Genomic DNA, 17,666 nt, shown 5'->3' with positions numbered 1-17,666 from the left:
TGCTTTAATAAATCACTCAGTAAAATACACTCACATGAAGAGCCCATATCACAGGGACCTGTACAAACCAAACCAACTTTATGGATATGGTATGCAGGTGCAGCATCTCCTCCAACCCTGCCGGTTTCACATTTGCTTAATCAGGGGCGCGAGGAGGACCCCCACATTTCTGCCTTAATAATCTCACCTGAATTAGATGGCTGGTTCAGCAGATCAGAATGGGGATTAGCCCACCTATCTCCTGATCCGTGTGTATTTTGGCAGGAAACAGAAGTCTGCATTCCACCATCTTGCTCTAGGGCAGGCTGTTATTACTAGTGCCTACTCCTGATTCGCCACTTATTGTGTCAGCTATGGAAACAGAAGTGGCCTCGCGGCCATTTTGGAATTTGCCAAACAACTATTAAGCTGTAAACAAGATTAAGCCAGCAGCTGCGACTGACGTAAACCTTGACATACACTATATCTGACCCTGGGACATGTCAGGCTGATGCCAAATTCTGTCATTAGCTGACTGGTGCCCAGTGCCCTCCACACATAGAGTTAGTTTTTACATAATTCCAACACATAAAGGAAATCCTTCGTGTATGCTAATCCAGTCTATACCGTTTATTATTGTCACCTTGTGGCCATATTACATATTACATATTGTCCCCTGCAGATCCATAATGTGCAAACTAGCAACTGAAATATCAGCATTGCTGCACATTATGCCAATAGATATAAATACAGTGCCCTAAGCTGTAGGTATAAAATCAAGTACAATACAGTAAAATAAAAAAATAGCACTAAAATAAAAACATACAGAAATAAAATGAAAGGAAGAAATATAACACAAATAAGATCAATAAGATAGTGACAATAATTCTTTCACTAGTCCCCAATAAATAACCAATCATGAATCCTTTATGAAGCAGTTTAGATCAAGATCTATATTTAAACCCTCTGACCACAGAGTTTTCAATAGATAGATATATTTTGTCTCCATCCTGGAGAGACCCCGTTTCTAATTCAACTCTTGCAGTGCCCCTCATGTTTATCAAAATTTAAGCCCTCTTTTGAATGGGCCTCTAAGAAGTGAGTCAGCCCAGATTGCCCCTTCTTCTATGTATGTGCATTCCATTAATGGTCCGACCAATATATAGTTTCCCACAAGGGCAAGTTAGGAAGTACACTAAACCTTTTGTGTCACATGAGATAAATTTCCTTATTTTAAAACTTTGATCTCCTCTACTATTTGTAAATGCAAACTGTCTCATCTGAGTTTGGGGTCACTTCCTACAAGCATAGCACTTGCCATAGTTATACAACCCCTTTACACCATCCAAAGTTTCCCTGCTCCTTACAGGTCCATCCTGAAAGCTAGCTGTCAAACGGTTCCTCAAATTAGGAGCCCTCCTAAAAAAGCTGAGAATTTGGATATACAGTAGTACCTGTTTTGCTGTTGATGAGCAATCTCTCTGGCAGTACGTTTTTTGGGGACACACTGATTGAGCTAAATTTTTAACTTTACACTGTAGGTTGGGTAGTCCTTACAGCAAAGTAGCTGTGGGATGGTTAGGTGCTGTGGATTTAAGGAAATTACATATTGCTGTACACTTTAACATGAACAAGTAGGAGTAGAAGCCAAGCTCAGTAAATACTATATGTTGCAATAAACAATATCTAATATACATATTTGCATATAATGCTTAAATACATTTTAATAACTGTACTATTTAATGTTTATATTTAATTTTATAATAAGGTAGTACAAGTAATTGAGCTAAAACAATGTAGCAAGCATTTAGTTTCTGGTGCTATTTTACAACGGTGAAAAAAAGATCAGCTCCCTCAGTCTCCATTCAAGTCATTACTATTGGACCACAAGCCTACAGCACAGAATGTGCCTGCATAGAGGATGTAACCTAATGCCAAATTATTTCTAATAGAAAAATACAAATGACTCTGCCTTGTCTCTGGTGCTGTGAAGCATAAGCTAAATACACTGGTAATACAAGGCTTTCCTCACATTTTGAATAGACATAACAAGAATAATCATTAAAAGTTTAAGTTTTATGTTTGCATAGTTGCTTAAACTTTTTTTCGTTCCAGACACATTTATTGTAGTGCAGACAGGAAAGGCTAATATGCATTAATAGAAGCATCCAGTGTTATTACAAGACTCACAGTTCTGGAACATGAGATACACATCCAGAAAAGCCATGTAAATTGTGTGTCTGTGGGCCCGATGTGTCAACGTGTTACATGACTTGTTGAATGAAATAGGTGATAGGTTAAATAAAATTCTCACCTGTGATAATCCTGCATGATTTAAAAAGTGACATGTCTCAGGTATTATTTTTGCTTTAATATGTTATCTTATGATTTTACAGCTAACACTAAATGAAAATACAGAATTTGTTTTTTTTAGTTATTTTTTTCACAAGCATGTACCTTTTCCAAACCAATTCTGTGTGACTGCCACCACTGATGTGATAGACACAACCAGAGTCCCCAGAGGAATCCCACTCTGATACAGTGTAACAAATTATAAATAAGAAGTATGGCCATATTTATTTTTTCTGCATGAAAACACAAGACATGACAGAGGAGCAAAGGTACAACAGTATCTTCATTGAACACATACTGTACATTACTATAACACATCTTGTTATGTGTTATAGAGACCCCCTTTAAAGTAAACGTATGTCCAGTTATTTATGAAGTGAGGCTCAGTCATGAGTCGTACATTATGCCCACTCTTTCCTTCTTTACTCTAAGTTGCTCCTATTGGCCTGCTGTCACACTAGACTGATTCCTACCAAACAGATGATCAGAAGTACATGACTAGAGAAAAGCTGATCAGTGGGAGCAGCATAGTGAGGAGAAAGAAGCAGGCACAAATTATGAATCAGGGTTGAGTCTCACTCCATAAAGAGTTGGACACAGGTTCACTGAAGCTTTTGTTTCAAATGAATGAAATGTGTGGGTCATCCTAGAAGCTGCAATACAATGACCTCATACATGTAAAATTGAGTTCTTCCTGTGACTGCATCAGCCACATCAGTTTTAAAGGAACTATGTGTATGTGTATAAAATTGCATGGCTGGTAACAGATTCAGTACACTGGTAGGAAAGGAAAATAATTTCTGATCTTCATGGTAAAGGATTTATTATGTTATGGAAACATCTGCACTACTTCAGTCTGCTTAGGTTGGTAGAAATCCAACACTAGGGATTAGGTTTTCAAAAAATACATTGATCTGCAACTAATGTAAACATAACTGAAGTCAGCTCCATACAGATGTTTTAACAAGTCCTTATGAATTGTTGACACCCTCCTTTTTCTAAGAAAATAACAAACATATGCGAATCCCTGTACAGGTACTGATGCACACATTCTCAGCCAAAATGGCATTGACAAAAACATGTAAAATATATGTTGAAGGTTCAGACTGGTGCAAATGCTGGCAATCCAATCTGTAACTTTACTAGATAAACAAAGTAGCTGCACTAGATAATATACATTCAACCTCTCCACCATCTCACCTGCATTCAGTCTGCTAATTAAGATGCTGGCAGCCTGTTTGCATATAGCTAGGATAGGAGGTCAATTTTGACCACTGGTCAGTTTTTGAGCATCTGAACTCAAAGTGCATCTGTAACTCTAAGTGTAAAGAAAATACAACGACCAAAATTAGACCAGAATTGAACCAGAAGGGAATAGAAGGAACTGACAGAAAACTCTGCTTCTCTGGTTAGTTGTAAAAATGTTTAACCTAGTGTTTACTATCTGCCTGCTCTCCCCAGCCATCCTCAAATCTCTCCACACACTACATCCCCCTGCTGTCAGCTATATGCTGTACATTTCACCATCCCTCCAATCCACTCCACAGCTCACCTCTCATGAGATTTTCTTGTACTTACAACCTCACCTTCCATGTCACACTACGTCTAAATATAAGTCTACACCGCAACTTCTGCTCCGCTATATCTGCCTACTTCTCCTCCTTGTTGCTGGGGACATTTCACCTAACCCTGGACCCCCACTCCCCCCTGCTAATCACACTGTTTGCAATAAATCAAATTTCCCTCCCTCTTACTGTAACCTTATTAATATTCCACTCCTTCCCCCTACACCCCCTCCGATCTCGGCTGCCCTCTGGAATGCCCGCTCAGTCTGCAACAAACTGCCCTTTATCCATGATCTTTTCATTTCCAATGCTTTCACATTCTTTGGGATCACTGAAACCTGGCTGACCCCTTTTGACACAGTCTCACCTGCCGCCCTCTCCTATGGAGGTTTCTACTTTAGCCACACTCCTAGGAGTGGCAATAAACATGGTGGAGGGGTGGGCATTCTTCTCTCAGACAAATGCTCCTTCAAGCCTCTCACTCCTATTCCTTCTCTCTCCCTGCCATCCTTTGAAGTCCATGCAGTCCGACTATACTCACCCTCAAACCTCCAGATTGCAGTTATTTACCGCCCTCCAGGCCCTGCTTCTGTTTTCTTAGATCATTTCTCTGCCTGGCTTCTCCAGTTCCTGTCCTCTGACATCCCTACCATCATTATGGGTGATTTTAACATTCCTATTGACGACAAGAACGCTGTCTCCAAACCTACTGCTTGACCCACTGAGTTGTGCTCCCATTTTTGCCTGAGGAAGCGGAGTCACGCCCGCGAAACGCGTTGCATTTGTGGAGTTGAATAAATTATTTGTCAATTCTGTTTTATCGAGACTCGAGTGAGTTTTCTTTTTTGTAAGAGGGAGGTAAGTCCACCCTAACATCCCCCTCTGCTTTTAAACGGTTTTTAAAACGTTTTACTCTACTCTGGCGCCTCTGTATACCAAGCTTTTGCTGTCTCCAACAAACTTCTTTCACTCACTTCCTCCTATGGCTTGTCTCAGTGGTCCTCTACCTCAACCCACACTAATGGCCATACGCTTGACCTCGTATTCACTCGTCTCTGCTCTGTCACTGACTTTACTAATGATCCACTACCACTCTCTGACCATAACCTACTTAGCTTCTCTCTCTCCTCCTCTCTTCCTATCACTCTGTCACAAGCACGCTCACATATTCGCAGAAACTATCGCAATCTAGACATGCAAATCGTCTCTGATGCCCTGGCACCTCTCCTCACACAATCCTTCACTGACCCAGACTCAGCTGCTATACACTACAACAGCTTCATTACAAAAGTCATGGATGACTTCACCCCCCTCATCAATCTCCGCCCTCACCGTGTCAGTTGCCAACCCTGGATGACCAAAGTCACTAAACAGTTAAAAAGATGCTCTAGAGCAGCGGAAAGGCGTTGGAGGAAAAGTAACACCAATGAGGACTTCATCGCATATAAAATAGCCTTGAACAACTTCAGAAACGCACTCTCTGTGGCAAAACAGGCCTATTTTTCCTCCCTAATGTCCGCCCAAGTACACAATCCAAATTGCTTGTTTAGCACCTTCAACTCCGTTCTCCATCCTCCTCCTCCTCCTTCATCTTGCTTATCAGCTGAAGAATTTGCAACATACTTCACTGATAAAATTGACAAAATCAGAAGTGAATTCTCCACGCAGCCCTCAAATCCCACCTCCACACCTCTCATTGACTGCTCTCTAACTACCTTCTCTAGACTCTCTGAACATTCTCTCTCCTCTATAATATCCAAAGCTAATCTAACCACTTGTTCTTTGGATCCTATTCCCTCCCATTTCATTCTGCAGCTATCCTCATCTCTCATGCCTGCACTAACATCGCTATTTAACCTGTCCCTCTTCACTGGCATCTTTCCGTCGCCACTCAAAAAGGCTGTTGTGACACCACTACTTAAAAAACCATCTCTAGATCCTACCACACTCACCAACTACCGCCCAGTCACCAACTACCGCCCAGTCTCACTTCTCCCATTTGCATCCAAACTAATTGAACGCCACATACATGCAGAATTAAGCCATTATTTATCAGCTAACTCCCTACTTGATCAGTTCCAGTCTGGCTTTCGCTCCAACCACTCCACGGAAATGGCCCTTACCAAAGTGGCCAATGACCTTCTTACAGCCAAATCCAAAGGTCAATTTTCCATACTTATCCTTCTTGACCTGTCATCAGCATTTGATACGGTTGACCACACCTTACTCTTACAAATACTTTCAAATGTAGGAATAAAGGGCCTTGCTCTCACATGGTTATCTTCCTACCTCTCTGGAAGGTCCTTCACAGTCTCCTACTCAGATCAGATCTCTTCTCCTCATGCTTTGTCTGTCGGGGTTCCTCAACGCTCTGTCCTTGGTCCCCTCCTCTTTTCCATCTACATGCACGGTCTTGGTGACTTGATCAACTCATTCGGTTTTCAATACCACCTGTATGCAGACGATATGCAACTGTACCTCTCGGACCCAGACCTTAACTCCCTCCTCAAACGTGTTCCTGACTGCTTGTCTGCTATATCCTCCTTCATGTTCTCTCGCTTCCTAAAACTTAATATGAGTAAAACGGAACTAATAATTTTTCCACCGTCTCTGGCCACCTCTCTGCCTGAAGTAACTATAAATGTTAATAACACTCCCATAACTTCAGTTCCCAAAGCACGGTGCTTGAGGGTAATATTCGACTCTTCTCTCTCTTTTATTCCTCATCTTAACTCCATAACCAGCTCCTGCCATCTCCAACTCAAAAGTATATCTCGCATCCGCCCTTTTCTCACTCAAGACACAACCAAAATGTTAATACATGCTCTTATAATTTCTCGTCTGGACTACTGCAATGTACTACTTTGTGGACTACCTTCTAACAAACTGGCCCCGCTCCAGTCGGTACAGAACTCAGCTGCTCGTCTCATTCATCTTTCTTCTCGATCTTCCTCAGCTGACCCTCTCTGTCAAGCTCTTTACTGGCTGCCAATTAACCAGAGGATCCAGTTCAAACTCCTAACCCTAATCTACAAAGCTCTCCACAATCTCTCTCCCCGGTACATATGATCACTCATTTCCAGATACAAACCCAATCGCAATCTCAGATCTGCACACGATCTTCTGTTGTCCTCCTCTAGAATCACCTCCTCACATTCCCGCTTACAAGATTTTGCACGCGCTTCACTCCTTCTCTGGAATCCCCTCCCACAACACATCCGTCACTCGCCAACCTTTGTTACTTTTAAACGCTCTCTAAAAACTCATTTGTTCCGACAAGCATATGCGCTACCCTAGGCCACTTCCCTTTGTCCTAAGACCAAATTGCACTCCTACTAGGTATCCTAAAACACACTGCCTTTATATATTTTATCGTATACTAACCCCCCTCTTGTTTCCCCCCATTCCCTTTAGATTGTAAGCTCGCAAGGGCAGGGCTCTCTCCCCCTTTTGTGTCTTGGAAATCATTATACATTTTATTCATCATGTTTCTTTTATCACTGTCATTACCACTTCTGTATTTTGTACTCTGTATGCTGTATAATTTTTTGTATTTTGTCACTAATTATGTATCTTGTATATTAGTGTACACCATTGTCTGTATTATGTACCCCATGTTTGTTTCTTACTTTGTACAGCGCCACGGAATATGTTGGTGCTTTATAAATCAATAATAATAATAATACATAATAGGAAAAACTATGACAGATCCTTAGATTTACAGAAAACCTGAGTGCAGTGGCGTAGCAATAGAGGTTGCAGAGGTAGCGACCGCCCCCAAGGGGCCGTCCTTCAACCACAGTATTAGCTCTTTATTGGTCTTGTGCTGGTAATAAAAACTTCTACAGATGCTTTGCATAGTAATAATCATTAACAAACTATTCCCCATTCCCTTCTTGCACCTCTGACACTGTGGTTGTCCTTTGCAGGATACGGTGCGCTGTATCAATTGCTACGTATATAGTGCTTGGGGGGGCCAATGTAAAACTTGCACTGGGGCCCATAGCTTCTTAGCAAGCCACTGCCTAAGTGGGAAAAAAACTAAGAAGTTACATACTTACCCCCATAGAGGGAAGCTTTAGGATTCTCAAAAATCTTATCCAATATGTCTTGAGTCCCCTGCTGGTTGCCAAGGCTCTCTTCTTCTTAGCAGCCGAGCTTCCGTCTGTGAACCAGCATGGCTGCACTGTGCAGGCGAACTTACAGCCAATGCCTGCACAGTAGCACAAAGTCATTCGTGCACGGAGCCCCTGTCGAATAGGTTCAGAGGATTGCAATGCTGGAACGGTGTGTACCTGGGGGATGGAGCCTTTGGATTATTTATTTAAGTAAGTATCTAAGTTTAATGTCAGTTTAATGTAATTTTTCTCACAGGTACACTTCAGGCAGTAAAGTTCAAAAAGGATGACATCAGGAAAGTGGACCGCACCGGACCATGCCCTCAGCAGCTTTTTTAATAGAACCTCTACATTTGTAAGAGACACCGACATCATGCTAACACTCATCCTTAGAGAACAGTCAGCATTACACGTTTCATCCTTGTGATATCACAGGGGTCCTCTGGAGTGTTGAATTGGCGTAAACCCTATACTAATTTGCTATAGGTAGCATTGCAAGTTCACTGCCCCATCCATTGTGTTTCCTTTCCTATTGTTTACACCCCACTACCCTCTAGATTGTAAGCTCACAAGGGCAGGGACCTCCTCCTTTTTTTTCTTATTTTGCGGTAATTTAACATATGAACGTGTACCAGTTTTAGAGCTCTCAATCCACACATAATCTATGTACGTATTTGTACTTGTATTACCGAATGTCATGACTGTACAGTGTCTTGAACTTCTCATGTATATACTGTATATATTCCCCAATATTTGTTTTGTACTATGTTTTGTTATATGCACAAAGCTACGGAAGATTTTGCCACTATATAAAGAAAACATAATAATAAAAGCTTTGGGAAACGTGCCGCAAACACTGAATCTATTCAGTGACTTCTGCCCTTTTGGGATTATAACCCTGCTGTGTGTCAAACACGTAATTTTCCCCGGGACTTTTGGCATGTATCCCACTCCATCATGCCTCCCTCCAGGTGTTATGCTGGGCGAACATGGTTAGATCCGGCAGCTCAATTAGCCACCGGAACGACTCCCGCCGCGTCCCTGCTCATCCCTGCGGCCGTCCGGATCAATTCCTGCTCGTTCCCGTGGGCGCTTCCTTATCTTCCACTCGATTTCCGCTATTGTCCACCCGTGGGTATCGAGCGGGGAATCGATCCGCGCGGTGATCGGACATGTCGGAAATGATCAATCGAGCCATCAGCGGCTCGATTGATAAGAGAAAATCTAACCATGTATGCCCAGCATTAGACTCCTTGAAACATCTTTTCCATCACTTTTGTGGCCAGAAACAGATTTTCTGTAATTAGATTATTTTCTGTAAAGTACTGGAGGAGACTTGTCATTATCTCTGGTGCATTGTCTTCTGGTTATCTCCTGTTGAGTAGAACAATGCTTAATTGCTAGGCAGATAGATGGTTAGATGTTAGAAATGATCTATCTGACTTGTATGGTGTGTACTAGGCATTAGGCTTAAAGTTAATGGTCATTTAATATTCTTATATAATATAAGGAAAACTACACACAGAGAGATAAAACTTTTATGTTTAGCCAATACTGCTACTGATGAAATATCACCAATACGCCTGGCTTAATCTTTCAGCTACAGTCTCACAGGCCACTTTATGATATATCTCCACAGCCTATGACATGCAGCTAACAACAGGCTTGTAGCAGACTGTGCACGGTACATTTCTTGCAGGACAGGACACCATAGTGGGGCTGATGCATAGCAATATTCCCCCTGAAAGTTTAGAATCAGTTTAATCTGTTGGATTCCTGCAAATTTCACTTTTCACTTCATTATGCATGTACAGAACATTCTGTTGTATCCAAAGTATGGATATGTCTATAAAGTACATACTGGGGAATTGAGTTTATGAGTTCGGTTTTCCCCCGTTACATCTAACATAATACACATTTGTCTTGTATAATATCAAGATGAGTGATAAGCCCTGTAAAGGCCAAATATCAGAATACTTGCTATGCTGTTTATTTATTGTCTCTGTGTACTTTATGAGATCACTGTTGGATTCATGAACCATAAAAAAAATGTTGTCTTCTATGAATAGATTTTAATTCTTTCAATTAGTCTCTAAAAATTGCAGCAATTCATCTTGTTCTGGGACACAGTCTATTGTATGACTAGGGCTTTAGTGTTCATCTCCAAGGCAATTCTGTATTTATCTCCACAACTTCCACATGTAGTTATTGGTGCCCTGTGTCCACAATGCCTTAACCACTTTACCCCCGCGCGTACGTATTTCTCCGCCCCTTTTTCCATCCTTTAAAAACCAGGGACGGAGAAACACGTACTTTCCGCGTTCCCGACGCTGTCCGCGCTCCCGCTCGTAAACACGCCGCCCGCCGCTAGTAAAACCGCCGCCGCCCGCTCGCCCGGAGATCAATGAACGGGAAAATCCATTCCCGTTCGTTGATCTAAGCCCCACAATGACCCGCTGCTCTCCTATGGGCGATCATTGTGAGAAGAAACTCACGTGTCCAGCCTCCTTATTCTTCCTCCAAGCTTCCGGAAGGAGGCTTGGAGGTCGCAATAAAGCAAAAAGTTACTGTGGCCATCTTGTGGCCAAATAGTAAACTACACCCTACACATTTTTCACATACAAATAAATGACTTTTACACAAAAAATTAACTCATTACCTCCCACACTCCCCATTTTTTTTTTTTGTAATTAAAAAAAAATTCAAAAATTTACAATTAAAAAAAATACATAATTAGTTACCTTAGGGACTGAACTTTTTAAATATTTAAGTCAAGAGGGTATAACACTGTTACTTTATAAACTATGGGCTTGTAATTAGGGATGGACGCAAAACTGAAAAAAATGCACCTTTATTTCCAAATGAAATATTGGCGCCAAACATTGTGATAGGGACATAATTTAAACGGTTTTATAACCGGGACAAAAGGGCACATAAATTTCATGGTTTTTAATTACAGTAGCATGCATTATTTAAAAACTATAATGGCCGAAAACTGAAAAATAATTTTTTTTTTCCCCACATTTTTCCTATTTTCCCATTAAAACACATTTAGAAAAAAATAATTCTTGGCATAATGTCCCACCTAAAGAAAGCCTAATTGGTGGCGGAAAAAACAAGATATAGTTCATTTCATTGTGATAAGTAATGATAAAGTTATAGACGAATGAATGGAAGGAGCGCTGAAAGGTGAAAATTGCTCTGGTGGTCAGGGGGTAAAACCCCTCAGTGGTGAAGTGGTTAAAGGATATCTGCACTTGTACAGCTAATGTGCTTATCCTTTTTCTCCCCTCCATCCCTCAAAATAAATTGGCCAGATACAGGAAGTGGAAGTGAGGCATTAATACATGAGCACTACTGGCCGTTCAGAGATTTAAAAAGTCACCTGACCAAATTGATCACATATTGCTCTATGGATTTTCTCAAGGAGAATTTATGTAGAGTAAATTGATCATTTCTACAAACTTTATTAGCCATTTTCTAAATCTAGATGGAGTAGGCTAACAATAATGCCTACTTCTTATCAAGATGGGTTAAAAGAAAAAAACATTAAAGCAAAACAGTTGCAGTGAAAAAATGCAATTAATCAGGATTCCGTTTTTATCTGAAACAAGGATTCTGATGGGTTGATGTTTGCAATGCTTGTCTTTTGCTACATTCATTACATTCATTGCCTTTGGGATTGCTCCACAGGAGAAAGGAAGAACCAGGGACTGTAATGTGGCACTGGCTTTGGAGGTACAGGTTACAGCGGTAGTTGTAGGGACAGATAATCCATGGTCAGGGTTGACAGATATCAGGCACAAGCAAGGTCAAAAGCTGAGGTCTGGGCAGGCGTGCTCAAGAGTCATAGACCTAGGTCAGATGAGGAGAGCAGCTCAGGGATAGTCAGACAAGCTTGGTTAGGAACAGAAACACAGATCAAGGTATGTCAGGCAAGCCAGTAATACAGAGGCAAGTGTTAGGTATGGTCAGGCACAGCCACCAGCACTGACAGAACCAGCGGCACTGAGAAAAGTTTGGAGGGAGCTCTTATTAGTAATCCTTACTCTGTTACATTATACACAGGACATACAAAAAGTCTATGTAATTGTGCGAGAAGCCCTAAGATGGAATGTACACATACATACATGCACATTCCCACGCTTCCCAGGCCACACTCATAAGATCACAGCCAGCGATGCATGCACAAGCAGAAACACACAAATGTCTGTACTGGAGCAAGGGTGGGCAAGCATGATTTTAACTTCATGCTTTTTTAATTATTTTTTTTCTAGTGTTAACACACCTTAGTCTGGACAACAGGTTTAGGGGAGAAGGGAAGGCTTTGTAACGTCTCTCTTCCTAAGCCCCCATTTTAATGGCCCATAAGGTAGGTATAGGTCAGGGTGTGGAGGCTTATGCAGTCCAGGCTCCAAATTTTGGCAATACCAGCCTGCATTGGTGCCAAGGGGTTAAAGATGTTTAGGAAAGGGGGCACACTATCTGTTTTGTCTTAATGTATACAAAACTTGGAAATCAGTGTATAATAAAGTGAGCCACAGTAAAATGTCACGTATGTCAATGGCATGTATGGGGACTTTGCAATTAACTGCTTAAGTCGGTGGTATGGAATTTAATGTTTTCTAAAAAATGTCTTTAGTTATTTTAAAATTGATTTTCTCAAAAACTGTAAGGTCTTTTTGAAAAAAATGTTTTTGACTTGTTCTCACTATTCTCCCTAATATACATAGTAAATTTGGTGATAATAGCCTCTATGGGGGCTTTGCAATTAACCTCTAACAGCAGTGTTGAGTTTAATGCAAAAGTCAGAACTCGGAGTTACATGATTTGGCAATTCCTATCTTCCCTAATCTTACATATTAGATCAATAATAAGGATCAGCTTATGAATTCAAAACAAAATCAGAATATATCTGGGTCAGAGCGGGAGGTTAACACACCCTTTAGTGCTGAGGCGCTAATTACCCCACTTATGAATATATGCATTTACTGTTGGTGGCCTTTAGGGACAGGGTTGGGAACAACTGATCTAGTGTGTGTTCAAGTGTCCGACTAACATCCGCTGTCTAGATGATAATAAGACATTTTGGAAACAATCCCAATTTACATAGTTATTTGCTCCTCACTTCTGATCGCCTCCCTCCTTCCCTTTTATCCCATTCTCCATAGATTAGGCTGTTCACCAGACAGCCAAGTTTGTATGAGGATATGCCATCTTATACGATCATGATCATTTTTGGGGACAAAAGCCAAAGATGTGTACTCTCTGTACCCTCTCAGTCCTTTCATTTTGTTCTAGTGAGTACTCAGTAGTATATTTATTTACATTCATTTTGATTTGCTGCTTCTCACATTGTTTGCTGTAATCATTGCATATTGTTCTTTAAATCTACTTCATTTAACTACCTTGTGATTATAAATCCACTTCCTATGCTGAGGGCCTTATTACTATCAAAAATGTGTGCAATAAGATTTGTTACATAGACACTTTTGTTTTCATGGTCTTGTAGGTGGATAAGCTGTCTTGTACAATGATTGCCTTCATCATAACTGCCTATTTCTCACTTTTCTTTTCATAAAATACTGGAGCTAGCACTGACAAGAGATTTGCAGACAGATACATGAAAAGCAACCAGGTTTTTGGTAAATAAACACCAACATCAAAAGCTCTATGCTAAAATCACCAAAAGCAATGTCTTAGGATTGGCGATATTTCAAATCCTCAATACAAATAAGGTAGGGTTCAAATGTATTAAAAATCCTGTGCAAGTTGAAAAACTGTGAAAATGTGCTTGCGTAGATGTATCTCAATTCTATCACATTATATAATTTTTTTCGTGCGTGACGTGCATTTCATGTTTCAATGCAAGTCAATGTATATTTTACTTTTAAATCTCCATACTTTCCTTGTCCCACTTTTGCTTCTGATCTTGTGCATTTGTGACACTCATTTGTTTTGCTTCATAGCAGCTAGGAAAGACCCGAGTATTGTGCAAGAAGAAGACCATATCACAATATTTTAACAAGCCATTTAGGGATTCAATCCACTCATCTGTAATATTTCCAATAATTATATTTTCATTATTTAGAGTTTCATGTTCCCTACACATTTTCAGCAGTTTAGGCTAAAGAGAAATATTTGTATTAGGCACTAGGTGCACAGATTATTTTCTTTTATTATTTAAATGGTCATTTAAATTTAGAATTTCCAACCTAAATAACCATTTCCACTCATAATTAATAAAAATTGCTTCATCAAAGGGTAGAAACCATATGTAAAATTAAGGTTATAAAAGAATTTAAATTGCAGGCACAGATATATAGAGCCGTATTTATTTGCCCTTAACATTGTTTTTTTATCGGATTGTCGTGTCATGCAGAAATGGGTAAATAATTATATTTCAGAAAGTTAAAATAAGCTTCCATGCACTTGTTTAAATTGCAGGAAACAAAAGGAGAAACATTGGAACATTAGGTAAATGCAGCAGACATTACCCAGGAGACTAAAACAGGAACGTACTAATGGACGAGAGGCAGACAGATAAATACCATTTAAAAGCTACAATTAATCTGTAATTACAGGTATCTCTTCATAATGAAGCAGCATTCCTTATGTAGGTTGCCAAAATGTAATGTTCTATCTGTTAAAGCTACTTTTAGCAGAATAACAAAATACATCCTCAAGTCTCTATAGGACTACATATGTTTATTTACTCCTAGAGGTAGGATCTCTCTAGGAATTCACTTATTTGTATGATGACGCAAAAATATTTACACCAAGTTAACTCAACAGAAAAAAAAAATATTGATTCTTGTGTGTCTACGATGATGATCAACTATAGTAAAACCCCCCATTAACGGCGGATTGGCTAATGCCGAATAAGTGTAGTTTCTGGTTTCTTGAGAGTCAATGATAAATATAGGTCCAGCTAAGAAACAGTACTATATGCCACACTATATACTTACCAGAAACTCTGTATTAGGCCCAGTGCACACCAAAAACCTATAGCAGATCCGCAAACTGCTAGAGGTTTTTAAAGCAGATTTCAGAGCGATTCTAGGCATGTCTTCTAAACATGCCTAGCGTTTTTTGCAGCGTTTTTGTGTAGCAGATTACAATTACAAATATTGTTACAGTAAAAGCTGTAACTGGACAGCGCCTGAAAAACCGCTTTGATCTAGCGTCTTTCAGAACTGTTTTCCACTTACCTATACCTTAACATTGAGGCAGAAACGCCTAAAAAATGCTGCTGCATTTGTGGAAAAAACGACCCTCTCTGGTGTGCACCATCCCATTCACTTTCATTAGCCAAGCGGTTTTCCCCCTGAAAGCATTTTAAAAAACGCTTCAGAACCGCTCTGGTGTGCACCAGCCCTTAAAGTTGAAATACAGTAATTAAAACATATTAAGACATAGGACAAAATTAACTTAATGTAACCGAGGTTTGTTACTGTACAAAGAGCAAGGCCACCATTTTTTTTGGTTGCTTGAGACTTCTGGTTAACAAAGTTTTGGATAAAGGGTGTTTTACTAACCAAACCAAAACTATAGTTCATCACCAGTGACTGATCTTGACGGTGGATGGAGGAGCACTCCATTGCTGAAACTTAAGGTGGCCACTAACTGTCCAATTTCTATTGAAAAATCGTTTGAGCGATCAGAAATTCTGATCGGATTGGTTGAAGATAATCTCAGTTGATAGGCACAATTTATTATAAACAATTATAAAAATAGTCGTCCGATTGGACTTTTGTCAAACCAAAATTTGGATTTTCTGAAGCAAAGATTGGTTCGTTGATGGTGTAATGAACGATTTTTCGTCCGATCAGAATTTCTGATCGCTCGAACAATTTTTTGCTAGAAATTGGACCGTTAGTGGCCAGCTTTATGCTGTGCCATAGTCAATCTGGCAGCACTTCAGATAATCAGTGTCAAAAAAGAGTGAAGACCAGCACCATTTGAATTATTATCTTTCATTGAAACCACAGGTTACATAATTTTTTTGGAGCATTGCACTCCTTTGTCAAACTTTGCTACATCAATATGTCTACATCAAATATCACAAAACATTACAGTATATATACTGCACATATGACCTTTCTACCAATCAGAGGCCAGTATTTCAAATAGGCTAATCACCTAGGTCCCACCTCTGGCAGACTTGATGGAGAACTGTCTTCTCTATGTTTCTATTTGTGTCCTGACAGGGATGTCACCTCCTCTTCCTGCTTGCATCCCAGGACATCACTTGTAAGCCATGCCCCAGCACACCTGATGGGGAAATGGCGTAGGTATGAAAACTGAGAGTGGATTGCATGCCACTATCCAACCCTAGCATAATTCAGATTATGCCAGTCTTTTTTACTTCACAGTTACTGATTGTTCAAGACAGACCGCCTCCTAATAACATCACCTGTTGCTATATGCGTTAGGAGGCAGTACCACACAGTTTTAACAGCAAAAGGGAGCCAGTGGCAGCTACTTTCTGATGAAGAAAGGTGGACCTCCTGAAACATAAGCGGAAAGCTGCCGGTGATGTCACCACCAGAAAGTTTCCCAGGACTGTGCAAAGCTTGGAGTATTGCGAGAGCGCCACCATCATCCACAAGCTGCCGGTCTGACTCTGTGAACCCGCAAAGGACCCGCTCCAGCACCCTTCAGGATTCCCGGCCACTGAGATTAACTCCAGCCTTCCATGCTCGGGGTCACGTGAGTCCTTCAACTCTTGAAGTTGCATCTATATCCAATAATATCTACTTACTGCTGTCAGCTACAGACTCTAACGTGAGACATAAGTGCAGTCTTGCAACTACAGATAAAATTGTATGCACTGACTTTTTGCCAACATAGATTTCCTAATGAGGTGATACTGGGGTGTTTTTGCACAACACATTTAAGATTACCAGCTACTTCTAGGAATGACATTAAGACGTTTTACCTTACTCTGTGCAAGGAGTTTCATATCATTGATCTCCATATGGCCACCGTATATTAAGAACATAGCTACATATGACCTTAACATATGACCTATTACTCAATTTTTCCCTTTTTGGATTGCATTGTAATTTTAATGACAAATATTTTTTATTATCCATTTTTTTGGACACAATCTTGTGTTTTTTGTATGCATGGTTGATATGTGTGTTGTGTGAGAGATGACGCTGCATTGCCATTCATCCATACTAGTTTTTATGTTAAAGGTACCTTCCTACAGTATATATGTTTGCTATAATAAATGTGCAATTATATTTTAACAGGTTGCTATCCTACCATTTATTGAGTATGCAGGGTATTGTCATTATTAGGTTGATGGTATAGATAATTGGTTATCACACTCTAGTATTTTCCTTTAGTGGGTAATATTCCCATGAGCGCAGGTTAGGTATTATTCCCCATTTATTTATTGGGAGAGATTAACTCTATATCAGACATGAATAGAATAGGTTCAGGTGACAATAAGAGAATAAATAAATAATGTTTTCTAAAATGTTATGAGAACCTCCATAATACTAGGATCACAACGATTGACAACTACCTACACAATGTAGACCACCTTAACTTCTTAGGTTGGATCCAAGGGTGGTGGGGTAGTTAGACTGACCATTTATATGAAAGTTCTGGGTGTAATAATTTCTTATTTTCATTTTTT

The 17,666-nt window shown here is 40.0% G+C and overlaps 1 long non-coding RNA gene across 1 annotated transcript in view; it reads right to left on the bottom strand.

The window, feature by feature from the left end:
* Positions 1 to 17,666, bottom strand: part of LOC137547053 (uncharacterized) — a 54,066-nt gene that overhangs the window by 1,136 nt on the left and 35,264 nt on the right. The window lies entirely within an intron of this gene.

This window comes from Hyperolius riggenbachi, chromosome 1 (genome assembly GCF_040937935.1).
Source record: "Hyperolius riggenbachi isolate aHypRig1 chromosome 1, aHypRig1.pri, whole genome shotgun sequence".
Classification (NCBI taxonomy): Eukaryota; Metazoa; Chordata; class Amphibia; order Anura; family Hyperoliidae; genus Hyperolius; species Hyperolius riggenbachi.
This window is presented reverse-complemented; position numbering and strand designations above follow the sequence as displayed.